General features: G+C 41.8%; 1 protein-coding gene across 28 annotated transcripts in view; it reads left to right on the forward strand.

Annotated features, from left to right (window-relative positions):
• The window catches only part of ANO4 (anoctamin 4), a 438,203-nt gene that overhangs the window by 59,011 nt on the left and 364,669 nt on the right, over window positions 1-14,523 (forward strand). For 2 of the 28 annotated variants that reach the window (XM_086400926.1, XM_086400923.1), the window contains exon 2: window positions 11,355-11,522. The exons of the other annotated variants lie outside the window; for them this stretch is intronic. The gene's annotated coding sequence lies outside the window, so the exon portion shown is untranslated. The remainder of the gene's footprint in view (window positions 1-11,354; window positions 11,523-14,523) is intronic. 28 annotated transcript variants of the gene reach the window in all.

Here is a 14,523-nt window from a genome sequence, read left to right on the forward strand (position 1 = left end):
TGTGGTTGTCAACCCTGGCTGTACATTCTGAGCAGTTGGAGAGCTTTTGTTTTCTTGCCACTTCATTATAAAAGTCTTAAAACACAGAAATGTAAGACCACCACCCAGATTCTACCATTAACACATCTATTTGTCCATTAGTTGCTGCTAAGTCACTTTAGTCGTGTCCGACTCTGTGCGACCCCATAGACGGCAGCCCACCAGGCTCCCCCGTCCCTGGGATTCTCCAGGCAAGAACACTGGAGTGGGTTGCCATTTCCTTCTCCAATGCATGAAAGGGAAAAGTGAAAGTGAAGTCGCTCAGTTATGTCCGACCCTCAGCGACCCCATGGACCGCAGCCTTCCAGGCTCCTCCGTCCATGGGATTTTCCGGGCAAGAGCACTGGAGTGGGGTGCCATTGCCTTCTCTGTTCATCAGTTGGGGAGCCTTTAAAATACACACAGTCCTACCTGTTGTAGGATAGATACTTCTGGGGTTAGAGATAGTGAAGAAGGGAGATTTCTCTTTACTTGATTTACTTGGGGTGTTTGAGATTTTGTTTTACAGTGAACACGTGGCTGTTGCTACTATTACTAAAACCCACTATAACAAAATAAATGCATGTACATATTCTGGGACTCCAACTCCTAGAGAGTATGATTTTTTTTTTTTTTTTGCAGTGTATCCAGGCTTGAGAACACAGGATGATAGTCTCTGGGGTGCCACTGAGACTTATTAATCTAACTGTGTAAGCTGTCTTTTATTGTCAACCTGGAAATTTCCCTCTTTCACAGACTGGTTCCAGTTCCTTCCAGATTGGTTCCAGATTCTTACTGGTTCTTATAGGCATAAGTACTGCTAATGGCATGATGGTGAGCTCCCAGCCAGCAGAAGGAACATTCTGTGTAGTTGGAGAAAACTCTACGTTCACTCAGTGCAGCCTGGCTTCTCGGCAACTTCTCTGTCGTTCTTCTTGATTCTGCTACGGCAGCAGTTGTAGACCTTTGTTCTTAAGCACCGAAAACCACCTCCTTGGCTTCTTTCTTTGTAGACAGTAGCCTGGTTTGCTGTGATGGAGACCCTTACCAGCCACTGTCCTGTGTGGTTCTGCATCACACAACATTGACTCAGTTCAGAAGCTCTCTCCAGGGAAACCTTATGTAACCCTTAAATCTGGGCGTCGTGTGCCATGCTGCCCACATCCTGGCCCTTCCTCTTTTGAGGTACTTTTCTCACTCATGTTGCAGTTGGCTATATGTGCTTCTGTCTTCCCCGCCACATTGTCTTTTGTATCTATTCCCCCAATTGGTGGCATGTGGTAGGTGCTCGACATGTAGGTACTAGATGTCTATCCCTTCATATCTGTGATCGACATTCATGTGAACTTTTTGATATCCACGATGGGACTTCTGTGCTCCCAAGAGTATTTGTCTTTTGCTGTCCATTTAAATGGGCTTCCCTGGTGACTCAGATGTTAAAGAATCTGCCTGCCATGCAGAAGACCCAGGTTCAATCCCTGGGTTGGGAAGATCTCCTGGAGAAGGGGATGGCTACCCAGTCCAGTATTCTTGCCTGGAGAATTCTGTGGACAGAGGAGCCTGGTGAGCAACAGTCCATGGAGTCCCAAAGAGTTGGACACGACCAAGCAATGAACACTTTCACTTCTTCATCCATTTAAATATTAAAATTATAAGTGCTAAAACCTAGTTTTTCCTTTAACTTTTAACTCACAAACCTTATTATTCAATTCTAAATTTATAAATGTTTATAGTCACTTGTAAAGAATCTATTTGTTACTGTTTGGCCTCATTTAGTTAATGAAATTGCCGAAACATTTTAATGCATCAATCATTTTAGTATCCTGTTTTCTTTAAGACCTCATTTGTGTGCCTAACAAAATTTTCTTAATTCTTTTAAGTCTAATGAATTAAATGTATAAACATGAGATTTAAAGTTCTAAACATTCCAATACTGTAACAAATGTAGCGAAGTTCTGCCATACCTCTTTAACTTGAAATCACAGGTCTCCATTGCTCAATCACATAATTTACATTGGAATCATGATGCTTATCTGCTTGCTAGCTAATGTGTCACAATCCTTAACAAAATAAACACTTTAAATATCAAACAGAAAAATATTGGACATATTTGCTTCATGACTTATTTCCATGTCTTTCTAAGCTTAGGCTTAACAGATGTTTACTCACCAAGGAAGTAATTCTACCTTCAATCATTCTGCTAGTTCTTGAGGGTAGGAGGTACAGATGACCAGGTTGATTTTGGTTTTTTTCTTCAAACACTGAGGGGTACTTGGATCTCCCCTCCATTGTTGCTGTGCCAGTAAGATCTCCCAAGTCCACATGTTTCCATGGAGTGATTTTCATAGTCCCTGCCCTTTGGGTTTTGATTCTACTTTCTCTAGTCTAATTTAAGTCTATACTCACTCACCCAGGTTGGTTCACTACTAGACCGGATTTACTAATTACTGTTAGTTTAGTTTCCTGATCACAACATGTGTAAATAGTTAATGTCTGATTTCATTATGTGAATTTCTAACGTTCTCCTGGTAGTCTTTAATTCTAAGGACAGCAGTTGTTTTGCTTTGAAAGACCCTTTTTTTATCCTCCGTCACTGGTGTATGTTTTGGAAGATTATTATTAAAGGCAACATTCAATAAATGATAATGTGATCTTTTTCTTTTGACTGATTTTGGTGATGGCTCAGCAAGTAACAAATCTGCCTGCAATACAGGAGATACAGATATGCGGGTTCACTTGCTAGATTTGGAAGATCCCTCTGGTGAAGGAAGTGGCAAACCACTCCAGTATTCTTGCCTGGAGAATCCCATGGACAGAGGAGCCTGGCAGGCTATAGTCCATGGGGTCGCAAAGAATTGGACGTGACTGAGCGACTAAGCATGTTCTTGTGGCTAACCCAAGGCAAATTTAACTTCTCAAAATTCCTATCTGTGTGAGATAATCAGTGTTACATAATGAATTGATAGAATTCTAAGCGAAAGGAAAGAAATCATTTCTGTGCAGGCTCATCAGTGCAAATGTAAGTCTGTTAGACTTACTGGCATAATAGACATCATTCCTCAGATCTCCATTGAATGTTTTGTAGGTATCGTGTTGGGAACCACAACTCAATCTTATTATTCACCTGTCTTTTCTCCTTTCTTGACAGCTAGCTCATCCTTTCTTTCCATCTTTGGGGGCCTTTCTTCCTACAATATTGCCTTTATTTCCTACATCTCTGATTTCTACCTTTCACTGTTCTCTTTGACCCATAAGCATCTTGTTTATGTTAAACTCATTACTGACTTTATTTTTCCCTCTTACAATGCTCTTCCCTCCATCTGTCCAGTTACTGTCAAAGTCTTTCAGTGTGGCTGATATAAAGTACCTATTCTTTCCTCTTTCACTACCAAAAAATACAGCTTCTGTAGCTCTCCCCTAACACCATGGATTCATTCCGGCATTTTCTAGTCTAGCCTTCCTTTAAAAAAAACTCCTTATTTGGCTCCTGTGTCATAGTATTTCTTTGCTTCTCTTTTCTCTTTCAACCTATAGGCACTTTCTCGAATCACTCCTTTTTGTCATGGAGGTTGGGGTGCAGAATGAGCACAGGTTTTGAAGCTAGGCAGATCTGGGTTTGAATTTCAGCTCTGTCAACACCTGCTGTTTGACTTTAAACAATGCTTAACTTTGCTGAATGTCAGTTTCCGCATCTGTAAATTGGGGATAATATACCTCACTTATAAATTGTTATAAGGATTAAGAGGATAATATGTATGCAGTGTCAACTGTGGTGACTGGTATTCTAGACTCTCTTTACTTTGCAGTTATAATGTGGACATCACCTAAGGTTTATTGAGGCATCCTCTTTTCCTGTGAAGTAATTAGCTCTCATTCTGTGCTGCAACTCCCAAATTTGTGTCAAACTCATCCCACCCTCTAGACTTATACTTCTGCCAGTCTGCTAGTCATCTTCACTGGGATGCTTCATGTAATCCCAGATTCAGCATGACTCTAGTTCTCAGTTTGTGGTTACTTCCTTGGTTAGTAGAATCCCAGTCTTCACAGTGGCGCAGAGGTTGGAGGTTCTCTGTCCTTCCTCCTTTCTATCCAGCCAGTCTGTGTGTATTGAGCAGCTTATTAAGAACCATTTGCATACTGAGTATGCAACAGAGAGCAAAACAGGGCCATCTGAAGCATGATGAGAAGGTCAAATTGAAGGAAATGTGGTGGGTGCTGGCATGATAAAGAACAGAGTGCACTTGAGGGTGCTCCATAGTTCCCCACAGAGCTGGGATGGAGCAGTGGCCCAAGTTTAACTTCTCCCGCCCCACCCCATTTCCAACAGATCCTTTAAAGTTTGTTAAATATCTTATTTCCATCCCCTTTTCTATTCCCACTTTATCGTTTGTTCTGTCCAAGTATTTCTGGGCATATTAGTTCTCGCTAAAATCACTTAGGAGTTTCCAAAATCTCTTTTTAACCCATCTATCTTGCCAATTTACCTTCTAAGCAGCTGCTTAGGTCACTTCTAGAAGCACAGATCTGATCATCTCTCTCGCTTTCTTAAATATCTGTATTGGTGCACTCTTACACACACTCATACATAGTGTGTTTGGACTTTAAAGAAAGAGATGGGAATACCAGACCATCTGACCTGCCTCTTGAGAAACCTGTATGTAGGTCAGGAAGCAACAGTTAGAACTGGTCTTGGAACAACAGACTGGTTCCAAATAAGCAAAGGAGTACATCAAGGCTGTATATTGTCACCCTGCTTATTTAACTTATATGCAAAGTACATCATGAGAAACACTGCGCTGGAAGAAGCACAAGCTGGAATCAAGATTGCCGGGAGAAATATCAATAACCTCAGATATGCAGATGACACCACCCTTATGGCAGAAAGTGAAGAGGAACTAAAAAGCCTCTTGATGAAAGTGAAAGTGGAGAGTGAAAAGTTGGCTTAAAGCTCAACATTCAGAAAACGAAGATCATGGCATCTGGTCCCATCACTTCATGGCAAATAAATGGGGAAACAGTGGAAATAGTGTCAGACTTCATTTTTCTGGGCTCCAAAATCACTGCAGATGGTGACTGCAGCCATGAAATTAAAAGATGCTTACTCCTTGGAAGGAAAGTTATGACCAACCTAGATAGCATATTCAAAAGCAGAGTCATTACTTTGCCAACAAAGGTCCGTCTAGTCAAGGCTATGGTTTTTCCAGTGGTCATGTATGGATGTGAGAGTTGGACTGTGAAGAAGGCTGAGCGCCGAAGAATTGATGCTTTTGAACCGTGGTGTTGGAGAAGATTCTTGAGAGTCCCTTGGACTGCAAGGAGATCCAACCAGTCCATTCTGAAGGAGATCAGCCCTGGGATTTCTTTGGAAGGAATGATGCTAAAGCTGAAACTCCAGTACTTTGGCCACCTCATGCGAAGAGTTGACTCATTGGAGAAGACTCTGATGCTGGGAGGGATTGGGGGCAGGAGGAGAAGGGGACGACAGAGGATAAGATGGCTGGATGGCATCACTGACTTGATAGACGTGAGTCTGAGTGAACCCCTGGAGTTGGTGATGGACAGGGAGGGCTGGCGTGCTGCAATTCATGGGGTTGCAAAGAGTCAAACATGACTGAGCAACTGAACTGAACTGAACTCATTTCTGGACATGAACATGTAATAAGCCTGATTTCTAGCAACATGCAGAAAATACCTATTATTTAAAACACTTCAGAAGTTGTACACATGGTCAGCCATTGCCAGCATTCTGTCATTAGAGAATGCATAGCAGCATCTTGTATGTCGCAAGCTTTCAAGATGGCCTGGATTTAAAAAGTCAGTCAATTAGTTGTTATACATCTGATGGATGTAAACTTGCCTCCGAGTTCACTATGTATCAGGAGCTAAAACTGCGACCCCAACTTTCTCTTATTGGTGGGTAAAAACTATTTTATTTTCATGGTAAAAAAAAATCTGTACCTATCAAGATTCAGTGTGGAAAAGAGGCTACTCTGGGTATTTTAATCAGAAAAAGGATTTTCTATGGAGGTTAGGGGTTATAAAATCAGAGGAGGGTTAGAAGAACAGGCAGAGGAAGAATGCACCCAATGTCTGCCTCTCAGGCCCTCCTAGGTGTCTGGATTCGAGAACTGGCTGTAGCTGTTCATGGATCAGGAAGCCAACGGCACTACTGTCTCTCGACTGTCTTTCCTCGCCAGAAAAATAATGGACTCTAGAATCGTGCTGCAGGAAAACCTTACACATCTGATTTTACTTGTCAAAGTGGATCTCAGTCAAAAGGTGTCAGGAAGGCATTCTTCATCTGCTTTCCACCTTCTGAGTTTCATAGAAGTGCATTGAATTAGTGGATCTGAATTCTTCTTCAGAGTCCTAGCTTCAGGGAGTCCGGAAGATAGATTTTGCCTTACCAGCCTCTGTATGAGAAAGGAAACTAGAAGGAATAGAAGAATCAGGATGAGCAGAGCATGCAGGGCATCCAGCTCCCTGGGTTCTGCATTGCCCACAGCCAGTGAAACCTAATGTTCAAATTGTGTGTGTTTTCATCACTGCTTTTCATGTCTTCCATCATCTACAATATCTGTCACTGGCAGATGCTTAACAGGTATTTGTTGACTGTATGAATGAACAAATGTATCCACTCCTGATCCAATTCTCCTATCTTCTGGCCATAACTGTAGCAGAAAAATCCTCCTGGCTGGTTCTAACTTCCTGCTGAAATCCTGCTCTTTTTTCCTGAAGCCCAGACAAGTGTTCCCTCTTCAGAGGGTCTCCTAAAACCCTCCAGGACCCTCCCAGTCTGTTGATGCTGCTGTCACCTCTGTTTTAGAGCTTATTCATTTGCCAACATCAGTTGTAGCTATGTATAGTTGATGCTTGAATAATGTGGATTTGAACTGCATCAGTTCAGTTCAGTCACTCAGTCATGTCCGACTCTTTGTGACCTCATGGACTGCAGCATGCCAGACCTTCTTGTCCATCACCAGCTCTTGGAGTTTATCCAAATTCATGTCCATTGAGTTGGTGATGCCATCCAAACATCTCATCCTCTGTTGTCCCCTTCTTCTCCTGCTTTGAATCTTTCCACCATCAGGGTCTTTTCAAATGAGTCAGTTCTTTGCATTCAGGTGGCCAAAGTATTGGAGTTTTAGCTTCAGCATTAGTCCTTCAAATGAATATTCAGGACTGATTTCCTTAGGATGTATTGGTTGGATCTCCCTGCTGTCCAAGGGACCCTCAAGAGTCTTCTCTAAAACCACAGTTCAAAAGCATCAATTGTTCAGCGCTCAGCTTGCTTTATAGTCCAACTCTCACATCCATATGTGACTACTAGAAAAACCATAGCTTTGACTACATGGACCTTTGTTGGCAAAGTAATGTCTCTGCTTTTGAATATGCTGTCTAGGTTGGTCATCACTTTTCTTCCACGGAGCAAGCGTCTTTGAATTTATGGCTGCAATCACCATCTGCAGTGATTTTGGAGCCCCCCAAAATAAAGTCTGCCACTGTTTCCATTGTTTCCCCATCTATTTGCCATGAAGTGATGGGACCAGATGCCATGATCTTAGTTTTCTGAGTGTTGAGTTTTAAGCTAACTGTTTCACTCTCCTCTTTCATTTTCATCAAAAAACTCTATAGTTCTTCTTTGCTTTCTGTCATAAGGGTGGTGTCATCTGCATATCTGAGGTTATTGATATTTCTCCCGGCAATCTTGATTCCAGCTTGTGCTTCTTCCAGTCCAGCGTTTCTCATGATGTACTCTGCATATAAGCTAAATAAGCAGGGTGACAATATATAGCCTCGACGTATTCCTTTCCCGATTTTGAACCAGTCTGTTGTTCCATGTCCAGTTCTAACTGTTGCTTCTTGACCTGCATACAGTTTCTCAGGAGGCAGGTCAGGAGGTCTGGTATTCCCATCTCATTCAGAATTTTCCACAGTTTACTGTGATCCACACAGTCAAAGGCTTTGGCATAGTCAATAAAGCAGAAATAGATGTTTTTCTGTAATTCTCTTGCTTTTTTGATGATCCAGAGGATGCTGGCACTTCGACCTCTGGTTCCTCTGCCTTTTCTAAATCCAGCTTGAACGTCTGGAAGTTCACAGTTCACATACTGTTGAAGCCTGGCTTGGAGAATTTTGAGCATTACTAGCGTGTGAGATGAGTAAAATTGTGCAGTAGTTTGAGCATTCTTTGGCATTGCCTTTCTTTGGGATTGGAATGAAAACCGACCTTTTCCAGTCCTGTGGCCACTGCTGAGGTTTCCAAATTTGCTGACATATTGAGTGCAGCACTTTCACAGCATCATCTTTTAGGATTTGAAGTAGTTCAACTGGAATTCCATCACCTCCACTAGCTCTGTTTGATGTGATGCTTCCTAAGGCCCACTTGACTTCACATTCCAGGATGTCTGGCTCTAGGTGAGTGATCACACCTTTGTGATTATCTGGGTCGTGAAGATCTTTTTTGTATAGTTCTTTTGTGTATTCTTGCCTCCTCCTCTTAATATCTTCTGCTTCTGTTAGGTCCATTCCATTTCTGTCCTTTATTGAGTCCATCTTTGCATGAAAAGTTCCCTTGATATCTCTAATTTTCTTGAAGAGATCTCTAGTCTTTCCCATTCTATTGTTTTCCTCTCTTTCTTTGCTTTTATCACTGAGGAAGGCTTTCTTACCTCTCCTTGCTATTCTTTGGAGCTCTGCATTCAAATGGGTATGTCTTTCCTTTTCTCCTTTGCTTTTCAGTTCTCTTCTTTTCACAGCTATTGGTAGGGCCTCCTCAGACAACCATTTTGCCTTTTTGCATTTCTTTTTCTTGGGGATGATCTTGATCCCTGCCTCCTGTACAATGTCACGAACCTCCGTCCATAGTTCTTCATGTACTCTATCAGATCTAATCCCTTGAATCTATTTGTCACTTCCACTGTATATACATAAGGGATTTGAGTTAGGTCATACCTAAATGACCTAATGGTCTAGAACTGCATAGGTCTACTTATACTTTTTTAAAAATAAAAATCCATGTAACACTGCAGGGCCATATGATCTGAATCCTCTGATGGGGAATTGTGGGTGCTGAGGAACCCTGTACAGAAGGCTGATTATGAATCATATATGGATTTTCAGGTGCCTCGAGGGTTGGCACCACAGCCCCTGAGTTGTTCAAGGGTCAGCTACACTCTTTTTTTTTTCAACCTGCCATTATTTGAACTTCAGGGTAACAGTGACTGTTGCATTCACTTCTATGTCACCCCCCACATGCTTACCTAAAGCTTCTCATCATTTTATCCTTTATTCCTCCTTTTCTGTAGACATAGCACCTCTAACTCTTCTGAAGACATTTATTTCACTCCTTATTTTCCTGCAATTACAGGTGAGCTTCGATGGTTTATACGTATAGCCACATCTCTGTTATTACTCTTCTACATAGGGACCTGCCTGCTCTTTTCTGAACAGATTGTTTTTTCTGTTTTAGACCTGGGCAGTAATAAAATATAACTGTAAAAGGGAAGGAAAAAAAGAAATGATTTTTTGTTTGCTTTCAGCATGTTAGTGAAATTCACAGTGTATTCAGTGTTCTGGTTTGCTAGTCCTTGATGATGGAAAGTATCAATGGAATGTTCCAGTCAATATAACATTCTAGTTGGAATTCTGAGTTGTCAGAACATGGCCATGCAATTTATCTGACCATTTGCCACAGTGAATTTCTTAGAACTTCTTTTGACTTTGTGCAGTTTATGGGAGTCCTCTTTCTTCCTCTTTTTCAATGGTTTGTTTTCCAGACGTATTACTTAATAAGACAACTGAAATTCATAAAGGCTACCTAGTTGCTTAGTCTTCAAGAGAATTCTTTTTTTTTTTTTTAATTAAAAGGAAAGAAAAAGTCTATTTAAGTTTTTAGGTTTCCAGCAAAATTGAGCAGAAAGTATAGAATTCCTGTCTGCTGTCTCTCCCACCTTGTCCCCACAGCTTACCCCACTGGTATATTTGTTACAATTGATGAACCTGCATTGACACATTATCACCCAAAGTCTGAGTTTACATTAGGGGTCACTCTTGGTGGTGTGGTCTGTGGTTTTGGACAATGGTATGAGACCATGTATCTGACAAGATCTTACAGAATAGTTTCACTGCCCTGAAAGTCCTCAGTGCTTTATCTCTTCTTACCTACTTCCCACTTAACCTGTGGTAGCTTCTGATATTTTTATTGTCTCCATAGTTTTGCTTTTTTCCAGAATGTCATTTAGTTGAAATCATATAGTAGGTAGCCTTTTCAGAAAGCAAATATCACAATAAAGGGAAATACACAATTTTTTGTTTCCTAGTCCATATAAAGGTTATGTTTACACTATTATCCATTAAGTGTGCAGTAGCATCATATTTAAAATGGGTATACCTTAATTGGAGAAGGCAATGGCAACCCACTCCAGGACTCTTGCCTGGAAAATCCCACGGACGGAGGAGCCTGGTAGGCTGCAGTCCATGGGGTCGCAAAGAGTCGGACACGACTGAGCGACTTCACTTTCACTTTTCACTTTCATGTATTGGAGAAGGAAATGGCAACCCACTCCAGTGTTCTTGCCTGGAGAATCCCAGGGACAGAGGAGCCTGGTGGGCTGCCGGTCTATGGGGTCACACAGAGTCGGACACGACTGAAGTGACCTAGCAGCAGCATACCTTAATTAAATTTCTTGCAAGAAAATGCTAATATCATTTGACAAATAAGGTTGCCACAAACCTCCAGTTTGTAAAAACAAGCAAACAATGAACTATCTGCAAACTACAGTGAATTGCAATAAAATTAGGTATCCCTGTGTCCACTTATGGTTCCTTCATGTCTTTTCATGGCTTGATAACTCATTCCTTTTTAGTGATGAACAATATTCCATTGTCTGTACCAGTTTATCTATCCATTCACCTATTGAGGGACATCTTGGTTGCTTCCAACTTTTGGCATTTATGAATAAAACTGCTATAAATATCTACGTGCAGGCTTTGATGTGGACGTAGGCTTCTAACTCATTTGGGTATATACCAAGGAGTATACTATAATAGCTGGATTTTATGGTAAATTTATAAGAATGTATTTAGTTTTGTAAAAAGCTAGTCAACTATCTTCCAAAGTGGCTGTACCATTCTGCATTCCCACCTGCAATACAGACTTACTCTTGATGGAGGTTCAAAGTGAAAGTGAAAGTTGCTCAGTCATGTCCGACTCTTTGCGAGCCCATGGACTATACAGTCCATGGAATTCTCCAGGCCAGAATACTGGAGTGGGTAGCCTTTCTTCAAGGGATCTTCCCAACCCAAGGACCAAACCCAGCTCTCTGGCATTGCAGGTGGAATTCTTTACCAGCTGAGCCACGAAAGAAACCAAAGAATACTGGAGTGGGTGGCCTGTCTCTCCTCCAGTGGATCTTCCCGACTCAGGAATTGAACCAGAGTCTCCAAGCGACTCCTTAAAAATTCATAAATGGAAAAATCCATGTCTACAAAGTTGTAGAACGGTCAGTATATGGCCTAGTTCCATTTTACCAAAATATGAGCATGTCATAGTCCTTTAAAATGACCATTCTGCTTTATCCTCTCAGCGCAAATAATAGAACTCAAAATTGGTTTCAGAGCAATGAGGGGAAATGGTATAAAAAGCAGACTAGATGATCACATCTGTAGCACTGATATTTTGGCTCATTCTTGGTTTGTCTGTTGTGGATCAGCAACACTGGGAGGATGCAAATGTTCTGGCCTCCCCCCACCACCCCCAACAGCTGACTTGGCCAGGTGTCTGCAATGTCTTGAGTGGGCCTCCCTTACTGATATGGATGTCACCTGTTCAGCCATCCCAAAGGGAGATTAGTTCTTTAGGATGGCTAGTGCAGCTATTGGCAGGGGAGGGGGGTGTTATTCCAGTTCTTTGACTACATCATAGCTAATTTTCTATAAGGGGAGTAGGTGATGAAACTGAATAGTCCTCTGGCTGGTGTGGAGAGTCCATTGCAAGCCCCAGGTTTTGCCCTATGCCATCAAACCACAGCCCTTCTTGTAAGAATGCCTGTATGTTGAGTGTGGAACTGAACTTTTAAGGAACAGTAGCAACCCCAGTCTCAACAGTGAAATTCTCTACTTGGGCAGACAGGGCTATTTCCCCTCCGAACTTAAATGCTAGTGAAATCTCTCCAAGAAGCCCCTTCTGCCTGAGAGAATCAACAATCTTTCCTCTGCCTGACAATTCAAAGTAGAAAGGATGTTTGGAATGCTTCAATTATCTGCAAGATGCCCCAGTTAGTTGAATTACTATTAAAAATCAGGAGTTTCAGAAGTTGAAATCTTCATGGTTAATGCCTGTGGTGTTTTCTAATTTCAAAAAGGAGAATTTTTATATTTATACTTAAATGAGCTAATTAGAAATTAGCTCAGAGGGATTTTTTAATTTTCTGAACTGAAGGGTTTTTTTTGGCCAACGATATTTGAAGAATTCCCCAAACATTCACTGAGCATTCATTGATGCCAGCCATTGTAATAAAGAGAGGTTAGAAAGAGGTGAAATATTCTTCCATTCCTCAGAGAACAGTCTAGTAAGACGTACATGAAAGCCCAGTCTTTCTAGAACCATTTATGTGAGAGTCTCAAGAGAAGGTTTGTCTCTGGGGATGCAAAGATGAATAAAACTCAAGACTAGGACTCTCCTGAAGGAATCAGATAATAACACAGTTATAACGCTGTGTAATCAGTGCTATCACTTGAGGACGACGAACTTTGTTAGAGGATAGGGCTTCCCTGGTAGCTCAGGTGGTAAAGAATCTACCTGCAATGTAAGAGATCATGGTTTGATACCTGGGTCAGGAAGATCTGCTGGAGAAGGGATAGGCTACCCACTCCAGTATTCTTGGGCTTCCCTTGTGGCTCAGGTGGTAAAGAATCCACCTGCAATGCCGAAGACCTGGGTTCGCGGAGGGAGTGTCAGGAAAAGCCTGGAAGAGGAGGGAGAGGCTTGGGTTGGGTCTTAGAGAATAAGTAAGAGTTCAGGAGGAATGGAGCTGGGACAAGAAATTCTAAACTTCGGGAAAAGGTTGTGCCAGGACCCTGACATTTTAAACAGATTGGTGAATGCTGGAACTGTGTTAGGGCTGCTTAAAATGTCAAGGTACAAGAGGAAGGTAAATGGGAGTGATGGAGGGAAAGTGGAAGAGTCCTGGGGGGCTCTCATGTAATAAGGGAAGGAGTGCACTTCATCCTGAACATGGTGATGAAGCAGAGAAGAGGTTTCAAGGGGAGAGGGCAAGCTGGTGTTTTCACTTAAAAATCCTCCGGTACCTGCAAAGGATGCGTTGGACACAGGGAGGTGCAAGGCAGGGAGACTGCTTCTGGAACTATTAAGCTGAGGGAAGAATTTGTAGCTAGGCTAGGGTAGTGAGAGTGAGGAGATGTTGGAGGAAAGGAGGCGATATGGACAAGATGAGTTAAAGCAAGGATGATGCTGAGATTTCTAGGTACCCTGTAAAGTGATTTGGGTGAAACAGAGACTTTATTTTTGGGGGCTCCAAAATCACTGCAGATGGTGACTGCAACCATGAAATTAAGATGCTTGCTCCTTGGAAGAAAAGTTATGACCAACCTAGATAGCATATTCAAAAGCAGAGACATTACTTTGCCAACAAAGGTCCGTCTAGTCAGAGCTATGGTTTTTCCAGTAGTCACATATGGATGTGAGAGTTGGACTGTGAAGAAGGCTGAGCGCTGAAGAATTGATGCTTTTGAACTGTGGTGTTGGAGAAGACTCTTGAGAGTCCCTTGGACTGCAAGGAGATCCAACCAGTCCATTCTAAAGGAGATCAGTGCTGGGTGTTCATTAGAAAGACTGATGCTAAAGCTGAAACTCCAGTACTTTGGCCACCTGATGATGCGAAGAACTGACTCATTGGAAAAGACTGATGCTGGGAAAGATTGGGGGCAGGAGGAGAAGGGGATGACAGAGGATGAGATGGCTGGATGGCATCACTGACTTGATGGACGTGAGTCTGAGTGAACTCCGGGAGTTGGTGATGGACAGGGAGGCCTGCCGTGCTGCAATTCATGGGGTCGCAAAGAGTCGAACATGACTGAGCAACTGATCTGAAAGTGACCTGAATAGTCTTCCATGTAAGAGTTCAATAAATGTTAATTTCTTTGGGCAACAGAGTAGATAGTGATGCTCTTAAGTGGAGAAAAAGAAAGCTAGAGGAAAATTTGGGAGAAAAAGATATTTGGTATTGGGTCTCAGACATTTGTTCCTTTACAAAACAAAGTAAAACAAAAAACTACATGTTTTTTGCCAGTGACAAATTCATATGGTCATTTGGTAGATTGGTGCAGTATTGTTAATTTAAAAATACTCTAATTTAAAACTATGTCTTTCCAGATGACTGGTGGAAAGTATGCTTCATATATTATACATGATTGCCATGATTATTTATTTATTAGGCCACCTCTTGGGCCAGGCTAGTCAGAAACAGTGATGATATGGTCAGG

This window comes from Bos grunniens, chromosome 5, assembly GCF_055505025.1.
Source record: "Bos grunniens cultivar Pamir isolate PY7600 chromosome 5, Bosgru_T2T1.0, whole genome shotgun sequence".
NCBI lineage: Eukaryota > Metazoa > Chordata > Mammalia > Artiodactyla > Bovidae > Bos > Bos grunniens.